General features: G+C 37.8%; 2 long non-coding RNA genes across 2 annotated transcripts in view; one reads left to right on the top strand and one right to left on the bottom strand.

Moving 5' to 3' along the window:
- Nucleotides 1–13,959, bottom strand: part of LOC120410047 — a 180,081-nt gene that overhangs the window by 44,011 nt on the left and 122,111 nt on the right. The gene's annotated exons all lie outside the window — the stretch shown is intronic.
- The window catches only part of LOC109146034, a 78,425-nt gene continuing 73,898 nt past the window's right edge, over nt 9,433–13,959 (top strand). The window contains exon 1 of the long non-coding RNA XR_002047795.3: nt 9,433–9,503. This is a non-coding gene — a long non-coding RNA (uncharacterized LOC109146034). The remainder of the gene's footprint in view (nt 9,504–13,959) is intronic.

The raw sequence follows: 13,959 nt of genomic DNA, 5'->3' as shown, positions 1-13,959 counted from the left end.
TGACTTTTGTTTGAAATGCCTTGGAAAGATGTTGGATTATTGTCACATAGAGATGTTCCTGTTAAACAGGAAGTGATATTGGATGGCTGCTTTTATATGGTACTACAGATAACATCTAGTTACAAAGCAGGAGTAATGGTCTACACCAAGGACATAAACTGCATGTTTCAAACCTATAAGTAAGGTGCTTGGAGACGAAAACCGAACTCAAGACCTGCATGGTATTTCCATGAAGCCTTTCTCTACAGTGGGGAGCCCTTTACCAATATGGCCACCAAGTTGAATAGAGGGTGGGAACAACTTTGGTTTTTACAGCCTGGAAAAGGCTTCAGGGAGACCTAATTGTGGCCTTCCAGTACCTGAAGGGAACCAACAGGAAAGATGGAGAGGGACTTTTTTGTAAGAGCATGTAGTGACAGGACAAGAGGAAATGAATTCAAACTAAAAAAAGAGGGTAAGTTTTAATTGGATATTTGAAAGAAATTCTTTATTGTGGGGGTGCCCAGAGAAGCTGTGGGTATCTTGTCCCTGGAAGTTTTCAAGGCCAGGTTGGATGGGACTCTGAGCACCTTGGTCTAGTGGGAGGTGTCCCTGCACATGGCGGTAGAGTTGGAACTAGATGACTTTTCAGTTCTTCCAACCCAGGCCATTCTATGATTCTATGATTCTATGATTCTTTGATTCTGTGATTCTATGGGTATTGGCACTCTGCAAACACCCCAATATCCTGCTCCCAGGAGGAAGGTTGTGAGCTTTACAGAGCTTTATGTTTTCATAAGAAAAACAATATATTACAATTACAGGTGTCATTAGAATAAATCACATTGAAAATATTTCCATGACATACAACAGGGCTTTAGGGCAGTTAGAAGCTAACAATATTATTTTATCAGGTGATACTGTGCTGATGATTGCAGAAAATTTAAGAAGGTAATTTGTTAACAAAACATGAAAATTACTATCTTCAGAAAGAAACAATATTTTGGGAATATTTTGTTATTATTGACTATGAATCCCATTTAGCAATCTGTACTTGCTAAAAAGTTGTTGTCAAACGCAGTAATTGAGGAAAAAAATGAACTAAATTGAATAAACCTAAATGATAATTCTGTCTTTAACAGACAGTGTAAACAGTCCAGAGTGAAGGGAACCTCCTAGCCCCAAGAATTACACAGTTGTATTGGTAAAATTTCAAAAGCAGATGAGAAGTAAAATTGATCTTGGAAACAAACCAAGAATGACATTGTCAGTTTAGGGATTCCAATTTACAGTGTAATGTGGAAGTGGTAAAAAGAATTATACAAGCACAAAAGCAGAAGTGGTTGCAATAAAGACAAATAAGTAACAAGAAATTTCCTGGATTTGAAATGGTTTAACTTCATATGCCATTAAATTTGATTATGACTTTTTTCTGAAACCAGAGAAAATGAAGTCATGTGGCTGTGTCTTATTCTTTTCCGTTCCAACATTCTCATACCTCTGTGTACTGAAATTCATCATTGCTAGGTTCCACAGTTAATTTAAAATAGTTGAGCTAGACAATGTATCTACTAATTCAAAACCTATCAGTTTACTAAAATAATTAGTTTTAAATGAACACTGTGCTGGTGTGGCTTTTCATGACATCCTTCAAAGCTGCATATAAAAGTTTATATTATGAACTAACTACTCTCTGTCCTGTGATTAAAGGGCATATGATGACCTCATGAACCACCCTTTAGACTTCCAGTGCTTCTGGCTTTAATATTCTGTGCTAGATTCACAGAGCTCTTCTACAGATGCTAAGCGTTCAATCCTGAAGGCTCCACTTCATCATCAGGTAATTAGTATTTTCATTAACTTGCTTATTGTCAAGGAAAATGAGCCTTGATCATCTAATTTTTCCTCAATGAGTTGAATATTGTAATATATCTATAATTAATGTGTTTTATGCCACAAACGTGTAATGGAGTGGAAATCTGAGCCTGCTCCCAGCAGTCACTGTCAGTAAATGTTTGATGAATAAACAGAGACTTTCTAATGGGAAATGGTGGCGACTTTTATAAGCAGACACAATAAAGACTTTATTAACATACTTAAGAAGCATTCTGGGAAATAGAATTGAATGCATTATTACTGTAGGCTCCTTTTGTGAAAAGTAAATTTTACTGTCCCCATAACAAATGTTTGCTTGTTTGATGTAACTTGTAGTGCCATTCTTTTATGGAGCATCTTTCAGTGTAAATCTGTGATACATTTTAAAGCTACATATTCCCTATAGGTCTATGATCTTAAAAAAAAAAAAAAATCCCACTGAAATTTGTATAAGCTAATTGCTTATACACCTGGTTGTGACAGAAAAGGAAATAGAAAGGAAAAAGAAACAACACTGAGCAGATATCTGAAAACTCAAATGAAAGTGAAAATCTTTTTAAAATGAAAATTTATTGTAGGTGTTCAGAGAATGAAGGGAAGGTAGGGTGGAATGGCAGATCATTTGCAATGCCACATCTGCTATAAATAAGACTAAATATATCTTTAAAATGTATTATTTAACAGTTCCAGATGTAATATCAAATGCTAGAATAAAGACACAGCAGTGTCTCTGAGCTGGTCAGGAACACATTTAGCTTCTTGTCTGGCTCCAGAATGGAAACTATAACTGTACTGGTTCAGTTTTCTGAGGTGTGGTGCACACAGCCTGTGCTACAGTCAGTGGTGACTACAGACTGTAAAAACATGGCCTTCAGGAAAAAGGAAAGCCTTTTCCCGTTTAAGTTGTTTTTTGTTTGGTTTTTTTTTACAAGCTGGCATGGTGTTGCCTTCCCAGAACACACTGTATCTGGGGAACAACAACTTACCTAAGCAAGAAAGACACTTGGATTGCATCTACTGCTTTTACTCAGCTAAGTGCAAATTCTGTGTCCTGATTTGCATGCAATTCAGAAGCTTTCTGTGGCATTGATGTACTGTGATGGAGAGGGCAGCAATAAAAAGAGTGGAAGAGAAAGCAAGAAAGGATAGAGAGTAGGAAGCAAAGGGAATCTTCTCCTAAAAGAAAATTAGAGAGGACAATTGTGAGAGTAAGCAGAATGGCCTGTGGTTATTGCCTTTTTCTACATCCCTGTCACGGGAGCTTCAAATACTCCCCACTTTGAGCCACCAACATCTACCACTAATGCTTTCAGTGAGTGGCTCTGATACTCAAAGCCCTTGCCTACATGACTGGCAGGGCACAAGGACAGGCTGGGAAAGATTGCCATGCTGCCTGTCCTGCCATGAGCAGTCCAGAGATATCTGGCAGGGTCAAACTCCAGAGCATGCTCTGGGACAGGAACTATAGACATAACCATGGGGAGCTGGCTCTGTTTCACACATCTGAATGGGAACTTGTACCCTGTACCTCATGGAGAGGGCTCAGTGTGCTGAGGATGTGATGCATCTGTCCTAAGTTAGATGTATACCGTAAGATTTCTGAATCAAGGTGTAAAGAGTTATTTCAACTTCTTTGTTTGATTTTGAAGGCAGAAGTTTTAATTTTATGTTCTATTAAGAAATTTAAAATATTATAATAAAATTGAAAATTGTTTAGAGGAAAAAGTGTGATGGGCCACATGTCATTATTAAAGAACTTTATTTCTATAAGGAAAGCCAGTGCTTTACCTTTTCATTCCAGTTTGGTGGAATGAACATCAGACTTGCCTTTGGAACATTTTTTTTTCATTTCCAATTTTCTCTAGTAGATATAAACTCAGAAAACTCAAGTTTTGATTCAAGAAATCCCAAAATTGAGTTATTTTGTAGATGCATCCATAATTCAGAAGAGAATTGCCTACTTGTGTGTTGTAACCGACCAAATGTAGATGACTATTACATTTACATTTAAAGTAGCTGTTAAGTTCCCAGAGCAACCAATGAAGAGACACTGTCACTTACAGATTATGATTTTTCTCGTCCTAACAGAGATCTCAGGAATAAGCCAGATGAATCTCAGTCTGAAGGCATGTATTTCTTGCCACCTCTTCACTAAGCAACGTGACTCACTCAGAGGTTGAAGTTTACTTGATACTTGATAGACTTAGATAAATCTCCCTTTAGAGACAAACTGGTCAAAACATTAAGAACCTGACCATAGAGAGTAATTTAGAATGTCAGAGGATGAAGATTTGTGACTGAATTTGATCTTTTTTTTTAATTTTGTTATTTTTGGTCAGATGTGCTCTTGACTTAGTACAGCACAAGAATTTCATTTAAAGTGTTTTGCAGGGGCAAGACTGAGAAGAACTTATGTGGGGAGTTTTAAATCTGGCCTACAGTTTTTTTCCAGTGGGCATGTTTTTCATCTCTCCTGCAAAAAGGAATTTAGTCAAATCAAGTTGTAGAACATAATGCTAAGAAAAATCAGTAATGTGGTTGAAAGCTGTGTTCATTCCACCCAAATTTAGGCACCTAGATAGGTGCCCAGAATGAGGTGTATACTCACCACAGCTTCATATGGGGAAAGACCAACATTTTCATATTCAGTCGTCTTGTGTGGTGTATTGCCTCAGCTCTTACTAACTACAATGGAAATTAAAATATCCTGAGTTCTGAAGTTTTATAACCATGACATCTGACAAGTGTAATTTGATATAAAGGTCACAAAACAAATCTTACTTTATCTGAAGCTTCCAGGTTTAAATTTTTTTTTTTTTTTTTGGGGGGGGAGTGGTATGGATAATTAAGTCAAGATCAACATAGAAGCTTTCATTATATATTTTCTATATTCACTGTCTGTTGCAATTATTCAGATAAATGAGGTGCTTTACAACAGATGGAAAAACCCAATGCCAAAATCATAACACCAAATCTCTCATAAATCAATAGATAAGATATATTTTAGTGCTCTCTGGTATCATCAACAAGCCCAACTGATTTAAACAGTGGTCTGATTTCCAGCATGTTGGAGAAAAGAAAGGTATGGTCTCTCTTAATGAGTGAAAACCAGTTAAATAAGATTTTGTGACATTTCTGTCTTCACGCCAGTGTCTTTAGTGCAGTCTGGATTGTTTTGAAAATACAGGGAGTTCTGGCAGGGTTTTCCACAACAGCCAGGATTATATTTGTTTTCTCCAGTTTGGTATGTGGCAGCATACTGAACAATATAAGAAATATCTTAGAAATCTCCCCGTGCTTCCCTTAACTAAAAGATTATTATTTTGTATCTGAAATACAAGAAGGCAAGAAAGTATTTTGCAGGGCAGAGTTTATTATTACCACAGCACACAAAGTTCAGTTACATCCTTTTTTTCCCACAAGAACTCCCCAAACTGAAGACAACGCACCATTGAACATCAGCAGGACAAAGTGGGAGCACAGCACTGTTCTCCATTATGCTGCTATTGATCTCAATATCTACACCTTTTTTCCTAGTTAACACTATCATTGTGAAACTAATATTTGATCCAATCTTCTAATAAGAGATACACATATTTCTACAGACTTCATTGATCTTACATATATTTCTGGAACTACCTGATATTTGGTAAGATTTATCTTTGGATAAGGTATTTGAATCTTTACAAAAAAAAACATTATTGAAAGTGCAAGTTAATGCCTTTTATGAAAAATATTAATTATAAATGGATGAAACAAACATGGCAATGAAAAACCAAAGTAATATGCTGTTTTCTATTTCACTACAAAAGGATAGAGAAGAAAAAGAGTTTGGCAAAATAATGCATATAAAGGCCAGATATCCATGTCCTGAGGCCATCAGACACTTCCCTAATGGACTACACAATGTGTAAAATAATTAATCATGTGGAGAAGGTATTGCCAGGGTTAGAGATGGGGTCTTGAGCTTTTAATGGAAATGCTCTGTGATTGAGCTGGGAAAAAAACTTCTGTAGTTAGAAAAGGAGGGCATCTGTCATACTTAATTCATAATGGTTTAGTAGCACAATAAAATATGAGACATGGTTCAGCACTCCTATTTTGTGGGGTATTAAAACTATATATAATACAGGAATGGTACAAATATGCAGCAAAACGCTCTTCATGGTAGTGTTCACAAATATCAGTAGGAGGAGTGCTTAAAAGGTTAAACTCAGACTCTCTGGGGTCAGATTTGTTCCCTCACTAGCAATACGTCTACCTCCCTGACTAATCTTTCTGTATATACTTTAAAAAGAACCCATTATCTTTTCTACTTGCCTGTTTCATAGGTTGCTAAGATAGAGCAAAAATGAGTAATTTTATTTATTTCTTTGTTAGAGGACTGAACACAAGGATCTACCTTAAAATAAAGAAATAATCAAATAAATAATAGACCATACTAGTATTAACATGCAAGTTTTACAGACAAAGAATGGCATCGGGAATGAAAAACTTCAAAGGGAAACACAGTTAACGTTACTTATACATATGCAATCTATCTGTCCCTCTGGTGCAGACACCTTATGGTACAGTCTTTAGTAATATGATCTGTAACCTGTTTTTTTCCATGGATTACCATCCTCATTTATTGTGTGGGATAAACAGTGTTAATTATTTGACCATTTTCTTTAAATTTTCTTGTATCCCCCTAGGTCAAGAAATGAATCTAACTCTTTACTTCTTCTGTGCTACTTCAATCACTCTTCCAACAATTTGGGAGTCCAACATCTATGTTTTACTCAGAGCTTGAACATTGTGCAGTATGAAGGGAGGCTACTCTGTCCTCCCAAAAATTGAACTGAGAAGCTTCAAACTGGTTGCTCAGAAAATGAGAGTACAAACCACTGAAAATCATACAGTTTGAGATGCTTAGTCAACAAAAAATTATAAGTAGCCAAAAGGCTTGGAAAAACCAAGATGTGTTTAACTGTGCAGGAGATTTGTTAGGGGAACCACAGGAAACTTTTAAAGGTTCTCATCTGAGTTACTTGGTGCAGGTCAAATATACAGAGTAAAGAAAAATGAGTTCAAACTGAAATAGTGACATAGAGAGAATGAGTCAGCTATACACATGTCAATTGTCTTTGCACTTTCTTAGTATGTTTGGAATCAGTAATAGAAGAGTTGAAGTGTGCCCCAAAAGGAATCTTTCGGGTTACCAATAGTCAAATAAATATTTCAATAATCAATAAATATCTGATATTTTCAGTACAACTAATCATTGGATTCAATATATGCAATTATACCCTAAAAAAATCTAAATTATGTCAGTAGTCATAATTTCTGAGGGATTTTATTGAAACATTAGTGGTTTGATTCCAGTCATAAAATGTAAATTTTATTTTAGGCAGGTAAGAGAAAAAGAATTAACTGGGAAAACATAGTATATTAATATATGCCTATTAATCATAGAAACATAGAAAGGCTTGGGTTGGACGCTACGTTAAAGATCATCCAGTTCCCCCCTTTTCTGGCAGAGGCAGGAATGCCACCCAGTAGACCAGGTGGCTCATGACCCCATCCAACCTGGCCTTGGGGACTTCCAGGGGTGGGACATCCACAACTTCTCTGGGCAACCTGTTCCAGGGCCTCATTACTGAGTTTCCTCACCAGGAGAGGGAAAAAACATTCCCATGTAGCCAAATTTAGGATGACATAGAGTGTCAAGTGGCACCAGTTAGACCAAAAGGACATATGAAAGGAGGTGACAAGAGGACACAAAAGTATTGTTAACTTTGCTTTCCAGCAATTTTGCCATCAACAAACACCTCAGCCTCAGAGGCTGTACATTTCTCAGTCCTGCTGAGTTGGATGACCTCTGTATGGAAGAAGGGATGTACTGGCTGCCATGAAGGTGGCATCTGGAAGTTGCTATGAGGATTGCACTGGGAGGAAAAAGGAGGTGAATAATATAAAGGATCTGTATCTGACTCTAATAGAAAGTTAGAAGGGCTGGACTTCTGCCCATGCCACTTAATGGGAGTTTTGATGTTCGTTTCAGGAGCTGTAGTGTCCGGCTCCTCTGAATTAGCAAGGGCTGGAGCACGGGAGAGAGGAAGTAAATAGGCTGCCCAGAGCAGTAAAACTGTTTGTGCCTAAGGGTATGGCTGCGCAGTGATTTGGTGTGTGTATACATATTCACACTCCCTTTAATCTTGACTGGGTGGATCCTACTGAGGGTGAATAAGGCTGTGACAGCAAATACTCCAACGTGGGCAGCACAAGCCAACAGAGCACCCAGGCATTTTCTCAAGCAGATGCCGTTCCCTGAAGCATGTGTTGCTGCAGCTTTACTCAGACCTAGCTGTGTCTCCTCCAACCCTCAATCCCTAAGGCACTGCGGGCATGATGTAAGAATTTGGAGGGGCTTTAGATGCAGGGTCTTTCAACACCTCTACCATATGGCTGCAGAGAAGGTAGCTGATTTTAGAGCATGAAGCCTGTGCCATGATGCTGTTTCCAATGCACTGGTGAAGTAACTAACTGTTGTAACAAAACACCTAGGTGTGAGTGTATGTGCAACTGTGTTTGCTTGAGTTCTTAACAAAATAATTATATAAAGGAGAAGCTTAAAGGACATGAAAGCACTGATGGACCCTTAAGTGAAAAGAGTTAAGGTGGTAAGAAGGGGAAGGAGGCTGCGTGTCTAAACGTCACAGCTGTGGCCCAGTGATAGACGGGCTGAGGCAGTGGAGGCGAGAAGAATGGTCATATGATGGTAGTTGCAGTGTCAAGGGGGTACAATTTATTGAAAAGCAGATCACAAAAGGGAAAATCCTTCTTGCATATTATTAGGGCTATTGATTGATTTATATAGTGCATTTCTTAAGCAAAGCTCTTTACGGAATTACAAACTATTAAAGCTGAGTGAATAACTCACAATGAATAATTTATCCCATGATTTAACCTTTCTTTCTGCTCATGAAATAGCCACAAAGAGATCACTATTTCCTTAATTATTCAGTGAATTTTCCAATGAACTTTTAAACACTATGAACTCATCACCAAGAATGTTCTCGTAATACAAGATAACCAGGGATGCTTTTGGTGCTGATTGTTTAGAGACAACCAAACTTGTGGCTAGAAAAATCATATGCAATATCCTGTGCAAATCTGGTGGCTTGCAGTTCGTGCCTACTACACAGCTCAGTGCTTTGCAGAGACAGCTGAGCGCTCTCTGAATAGGCACTGTTTTAGGACAGAAACCCGGTGGGCTGTGGCAATGTGGAACTCAAACCCTGCTATCCATTCCTAAGTAGAAAGAGTCTCAACATGGCACAAGACACTCTGCAATTAGTTGTGGGTGCTGACAAGTGTGTGTGTACGGAGATCCAGGACCTTGTGGAGATGTGGAGTGCCAGGATCTTGTGGAGATGTGGGAGCCCTCTGGAGTGCCTCCACAGGAGTGTGCAGCTCAGGAGGACCTAGAGATATTCCCTGTACGCACCAAGCCAGCTGGTTAAGCACCCGAGTACTGGGTGGCTTTTTAATCGAAGCCTGAATTCATTGTGACACAACATAATATTTTTTCCCTGACAGAATGAGTATGTAAAGTTCTGAATGTCAAAGCTGTGCTACCCTCAAATTCATCTTCCATGAATATTCAGGTAAGTACCATGCAAGTCTACTCTTTGATATGTTTTTGCCAGGATGCATTAATCAGTAAATATTGGTAGAAAGTGTGCACAAAAGAGAGGACCTCAAACTGTGATAAAATAGGTGGAGTAGTTGTGCACTGAGACTTGACCCCCAAAACAAATTCTTCTGCTTCATTGTATCAAACATCAGTCATTCCTGAGGATAAAGGGAACTAAGCAGCAATAGGAATAGCATAAGCACTATCCAATGGTTTGGAAAGAGGAGTATGCTTCTGAAAAGAAGCGTGAACTGATTAGGAAATATAAGGAGGATGGAGCAGCAGCTTGTTCTAACCTATCGTCTCTAACTCAGCCATGATTCTTGGAGGCTAGGGGCAGATTCTAAAGTTATGTGTAAATGCTCTCCATCCCACACTTTAGCTCATTTCCTTTCAGGTTATGCCATAGGACTTTTTAAAGCTGTTTCACAATTAAAGTTTCATGCTGCACAGATGGAGAAAAATGAACTTCCAGCATAGCTTTGTGTTCTGGCAGTGGACAATCCTTTTTTAATTACAGAACAAACTTTGAGATATTTTCTTGACTGCTGTACTCTAAGGCAGTAGCAAACAAGGCTGAGGAGCAATGTATTTTGCAGCTGCTACTGAGTGTCTTAGTGCTTCACAGTATTAATACCCTCAGTGGGGCAGCAGATTAATAATTCACCTGTGATCACACACTGCAGTCTTTAAATAAAGTAATTAAAAACAAAATATTAAAAAATATCTATAGATTTTATTTTTTTAAAGGAGATCTTGATTTGGCATAAGGAAATACAAAGTGCTGCTTTCAGATCTCTCCTGAGCTTCCAGATGGAGAGCAGGCTGGCTGGGCTTTTATTTGTCAGTATTGACTCCTTTTGGATTTGAGAGTATAATTTTACTGAAAGACAGCATTAATTACTCTGAGTCCTGGTTTCTTTCAGCCCTTTGGCCACACCGAGGGGAGCTCTTTTGGAGAGATTTCCAAGTGGTTAGAGCCACATCCAAAAGCAGCTATGGCGTACACACATGAGATTCTTCCAGAGGGAAGAAAAGCAGAGTAGTTCTTGTATTGTACCTCCCAGGACCAGTGCAAGCCCCTTTCCCACAGTGAATACAAAGTGAATTTCGGGTTCTCAGCAAAAATGGTTTTGATCTCTAAATCCATTCCTATTTGTCCACTCTAATCAATAAGGTAGATATAGGTTCAGTTAAGGAAAAGGCCAATTACATAACTTAATTTCAGTTTGAGGCAGTCTGGATGCCCAAATTGGAAATATGCAAACAGAGATAAAACACTGTTCTGGCTTTGTTATGCAGTTTAAACCTCTTGTATCAGATTGTTATGCAACTTTTAAGAAAGTAACTGTTATGCAATTTTTCTAAACCACTAAATGCTAATTATGATAATAATCAGTCATTCTCATCTTAGCAAGCTAAACAATCTCTCTACCTTCATGATATTTAAATAGAGTTAGATCATTCTGGATAGCTGATAACTGTACACTTCAGAAGTTTAACAAATATTATGAGCATAAGTGTGCATCTCAAATGTATATTTATATTGTTGTGCATAGAATAATGTGTCTTCTGGGTCCTACTGTAAACAAGCTGTCAAGCTTAACTGGGTTAGCCTGTAAAAATATCTTTCCATAAATAAATTGAAAACAACCCCAACCCAACCAAACAGTCAAGAAGCCTCTTCTAATGGGCTTGATCAGAAATTGAGGAGAAAAATATTATAACATAATGATGCAATCCTGTGCAGATCGCTTCTCAAAATGTCAGTATTTGTAACTTTGGGATATAGTCAGCTTTTGGCTACTTTTTTTTGTTCTCTGCTTGCTGATGTGGAAAATTCCATATTCAGTTATGTCCAGTCACTCCCAGTTTGTTATTCATCTGTTCTAGTTCACTCATGTCCTGCCAACTTAGATATGACTAAAATTATCCTCAGAGAGCTCAAGAGTGCATTTGCCTGCAACACGTTCAGTGCTGCAGCAGCAGAACAGGATGATGACAGCATCAGACAGAAGCGGCTTAGACAGACAGCCCAGTACCTGAGGAGGATTAGAAGTAATACACAAGAGCCAGAGATTATTCGTGGTGAAATTATAACAGTGTTAACAGAGATCAAATATAGTTTATTTTGGCTCCTTTTCTAAGTATGAAATCTCTGTTGCTGTGGCTGTTTGTCTCTTCTCTGTCACCCTCTTTGATCTACTTTGTTTTCTCATACAAATACTGTATGTAATTATGACATTTATGCCAACCTTTGAAATAAAATCACTCCTGTTTTGAGGGGGGTTACATAGTAGTACTACCAGACTTCTCAGAAACCGAGAGTAAAATGCTCTGACATTCTAACAGATGAAAAAATAATTGGTTTTGTAAAATTTATTCTAGAACTTGCTTATAATGAACTGCTGCCATTAAGAACTCTAGTTTAGCTATTCATTCTTTTAAGGAATGAAATTATCTGGGTTTTAATCATTGGTATGAAAATTCTTTTTTTTTAATGAACAAAATATTTTGTTTTCTGGAAATTGCTGATGAGGAAGTCAGTGTAAGAGACAGTTATCTTTTCTCCCTTTTCAAAAGGGATTTAAAATTGAGTAAATAATGATAAAAAACCTAAAAAATCCTCTCCACTGGAGACATCCTTCAATGAGGTGATGAGCATTTGAAACTTTAAAATTACTTATTTGTAAGATTTCTTAGATTGCTTTTAGTATATATTAGACCATTTTCAAACAGAAAAGTTCCTGTTCCTGTATCTCTCTTTAGCATGAACTCATACTGAGATTTAGTTTTGCAGCCTCCTTTGCAATCAGAACTGGCTCCTTCATTGCCTTCATCTTGGACCGCCAACAATGCTGACGCTTAACTCTAAAGAAATCAGCACGCCACCATTCTGACTTAGTAAACCCCTCTGAAGGAAAGATGCATAAATTTGGGTCATTGTAGAAAAGAACTACAGGGACTCAGCTATTTTGGTAACAAACAATGAACCATAACCAAAAAATACATGAGAGAAAGAGGCTGAGGTTTTCACACCCATCTCTGTATTCTTGACAAACTTGAATGCTAAAATGCTTTATTTATAAAAATGAAGTTACTTAATGAACTAAAATCACACTTCTTCCAAGTTCATACTATTATGGCTTAAAAGTTCTGTACAGAATAAGAGGCTTCAAGAAAAACATTGTTTTCCTTTGGCATTGGCTGGGATTCAACACCAAGCTTCACAAGTTATACTGAAAGAAGCTATACTTTGGACTGATGCTATTGACATCTTCTGGTAGATTCCTGCACATATCAGCAGCACAATTTTCACCAAAGTGGTGTTGTCACGTACTGCTGTATACTATTGCACTTTAGAATTAATTCTAATAATTTTGTACCACTTTTGTTGTCCAGCCTTATCCCTGGCTCCCCAAAAAACTGTCAAAAATGAATAAATTCTTCCCCATTGTTCTCTACTCTATGGATGAACAGCTGTTTGGAAAAAAAAATCTTGAATATCACAACTTTGATAAATACAGATATCAGCTCCTATCCTCTTCATTAGTAGAATGCAATTATTTCTGCCAGTTCAACATATCAGTTATGCCCTGATGTACTAATGTCATTTGACCTCTTTTACTGGGTAGTTGGAATAGGAATTCATCTGCAGTGCCAAGACTCATGAAATGTTGGTGCAATGTCTCCACTCTGGTTGCTGGTCTTTAGATGTTTCCAAAATACAAATGGCAGACCTTTTTCTTCAGACTGCTCACCTTGTGTCCCCAGCTTGCATTACCCCCCTCTAAGCAAGCAGTTCCTTCCCTCTCCCCTGCTTTAAACTTCAAATCAAATATACAGTAGGTGTATCTCTACCCAGATGAACTAATAGAGGCAGGCTGGGAAACTCTGCTGTCTTCTCACTTCCTTTCTAATTTCAGAGTGATTTCTTGGCACATATTTTGAAGGGTACAACTGCAAGCATATTTTGTCTGCTATCACTTTTGAGCAAGTACCTTTTTATTTCTCCACCTCACATGCATCTCCATGCCAACAATATATTGGTGGTGCATGTGAGTGCAAAAAGGAATTACTACTAGGATAAAAACCTGCCCTGATTGTTTCTTCTTTCCTGTTGGAATTTGCAGTCTGTACCTGACATACTCATAATATATTTTATCATCACTGTTGCCACTATCTCCTTTTGCTGTCTCTGCATCTTTTCCTCTTTCCTTGTCCTGTGTTTACATCTGATAAAGCACATACTGCTCCACATGGAGTCTGCTGCTTTTGTTGCAGAACACTAGGGACGTGACCTTAAAATTAAGCTTAGAAACAGTGGAACAAACTAAAACGGGTAAGAGAAGGAGGGTTCCAGACTATTAGAGAGCAATTAATATTGAATAGCACCAGACCCATGCTGACATATTAACAATAAAAAG

This window comes from Corvus cornix, chromosome 1 (assembly GCF_000738735.6).
Source record: "Corvus cornix cornix isolate S_Up_H32 chromosome 1, ASM73873v5, whole genome shotgun sequence".
Lineage (NCBI taxonomy): Eukaryota > Metazoa > Chordata > Aves > Passeriformes > Corvidae > Corvus > Corvus cornix.
Note: the sequence above shows the minus strand (reverse complement) of the source record. Positions and strands in the feature narration are given on the sequence as shown.